The following is a 2,623-nucleotide window of genomic DNA, read 5'->3' on the forward strand; positions in this document are numbered from 1 at the left end:
CTTTTTTTAAAGAAAATACAGGGCTTTTGCTTCTTCTAGGCTGCTTTTATAATCTATTTGTACTGCTTTTTATTGATTATATGCTAGAAAAACCCACTGACCATCTGATGGCCTTTCTTTATTTGCATGCTATTTATAATGTGTTTTTACTCCACACCTGTGAAAACAGTTGTAAGTCTCAAGAGTGGTTAAGGAATATTACTACTTGAACTGGACAAACACTTCATATCAAAAAATGAACTTAATTTACTTTGTTCTTTTCCGTTGTTTGTGAATTTTGATGAACAATTTTAGTGATTTTTTTTTTGGCAAACATTTGGTTTCTGGATTACAAGCTTTACTTTGTAATACTTTATGATTGCCTTATATAAAGGCAGATTTCTGTCAGGTGTTGTTGTGTGACTGGTGATCTTAATGACACAACATTGTCACTGTTTCTAAGTGGTCTAGGTCAAACTCTCACAAAGAAAGAGGAAATGCAATTTGAAGGAATGAATTATCACTTTTTTTTTCCCCAACAAAGAAGAAAGGCACTAAACTTTTTCTTTGCTCAGTCAATTCACTTAGTGTCCTGGGTAAGCCAGATTTATATAGAAATTTCTTGTCATAGTGAGGTTGTATGTATAGTCTGCATAAATCAATAAATTCACTAATTCCTGCATATTGTCCAATTAAATCATGTAAAGATCAAAGCTAAATGCCCATTAAAGTATTTGCAGGAGAAGATTGAATGAAACATATTCATACAAAAACACTTTCAGATTTGCCTCTCATGTGCTTCAACTATTAAAAAAAAAAAAAAAAAAAACAACAGTGTGTTTGCCTCATTGCAATTGTAGCTGTTTAATTTTTGTTAATGTGTTCTTGGCATTAAATGTAACATTAATTGTCTGTTAATGCTCTGCCCTGAGGTGGCTGATGTTTTTGACAGGGAGTTCCTAAATACAGTAGTGTATAAATATATAAAGAACAGAACTGATGAGCTCAGTTCTGTCCTCTACTATGCCTTGGTGACCAGACAGATTCCAGGGGTTCAGACACGGATATTCCTGAAGATATTCCTTGACACCAGAATAGCTGTCTACTACTTTACGTTTTGGTTCTGAGCAAGAAGAAAACTGCATATCTGAATATATGCATACCGTATAATAAGTGAAAACTTATTAGAAAAGTAAGTATGTTCCTCTCAGATTAAAAGATAGAGTGACAGTTTCAAAGGGAGAAAATTGAATTGTTGATGACTGCTTTAAGAATGAATGTGGCACCAGACTGCTTTTAGCTTTTATGAGGTTTTCTGGAACCAACTCAGCAAAGCTGCAGCAACCTTAAATACAGAACATACTAATATATACATATATCTATACATATACATACATATATAAATATACACACATATACATAAAATAAATGCAGGGGTTTATGCCTAACAGTATAACCCATAATGAATACATTTCTAAAAGACTCCAGGATTGCATTGAGCCTATTTATTCAAAAGATATGTTTACCAAATCATAGGGTTTGAACTTGCTTTACAATTAATGACCTAATTTGTAGCACGGCAGGCTCTTGCCCAGCAATAACCCTATTTAGAGTCAAGTCTCCTAAGAAGGATGACAGCGGGGGTTATTCTGACAGAGTGCCAAAGCTATATTGCAAAGTCTTCAGAAGTTTTAATTTTAAGATGATGAGATCTATGATATTAGATAAAATGGTCTGGTCCTATGAACACTTAAAGACAATAATGTGGAGATGATCAAGCCTAGAACTTGCAATGAATAAATGATCACAGGAAGTAATCAAACAAATTGCAGATGTCATCATTCCCCGTTGAGCACTGAGAAGCATCTCAGAAATAGAAGACTGCCAGATTTCAGTGCTTGAATTTACTTTTAAGAAATTCTGTGTGCCTTTTCATGCAGTTGGAGATTTTATTTATCTTTCTCCAAACAATCACTAACACAGCATTACTGCCATCAGTTACTACTGAGCTGGCATGCCTTACAGAGTACTATAATTTCTGATGGCTGTCTTTTTTTCTGGCCTAGTCTGTGACGGGAACAGCGAACAATGATCTGGAATCTCACTGAAGTGGTTCATTTTCCATCTCAGGATTGATGGTTTTGTGTCAGATTAGCTCATAAACTAGCTCTAAACACTGTCTTGTTTTCTAACTGTATTATATAAATGTTCAATATTTGTATGATAACATGACAGCATAAGGATAAATAAAATAGCAAATTAAATTTGGTTAAGCCATCTGTTCCTTTTATTGTCTGATTACAAGCCAACAGCACATCAGCTGGCCATGGCTGAGTAAATCTTGGCCTTTAGTACATAATACTGAATGCAAAGGTTAACTTCAGCTATTTCTCTGAAAAAAATCAGAAAGATTTATTTTTTTTAATCAAAAAACAGCTGACTCCCAAAAGGAAAGTATATAGTAATTTCCATCAGGACATGTATTTTGTCTAATACCTAATGGTAAGCACAACTGAAAAAAGTAGCTATCAGCCATTGCAATTTTGTTATGATTTTCTCTTTTTTTGATTACCTAAAAATAAAGCCTTGTATAATTCTATCACTCACAAAGAATATTCCCTGTATGAGTGTCATGAGCTCTAAA

The sequence above is a fragment of the Rhea pennata genome, chromosome 9 (genome assembly GCF_028389875.1).
Source record: "Rhea pennata isolate bPtePen1 chromosome 9, bPtePen1.pri, whole genome shotgun sequence".
Taxonomy (NCBI): domain Eukaryota; kingdom Metazoa; phylum Chordata; class Aves; order Rheiformes; family Rheidae; genus Rhea; species Rhea pennata.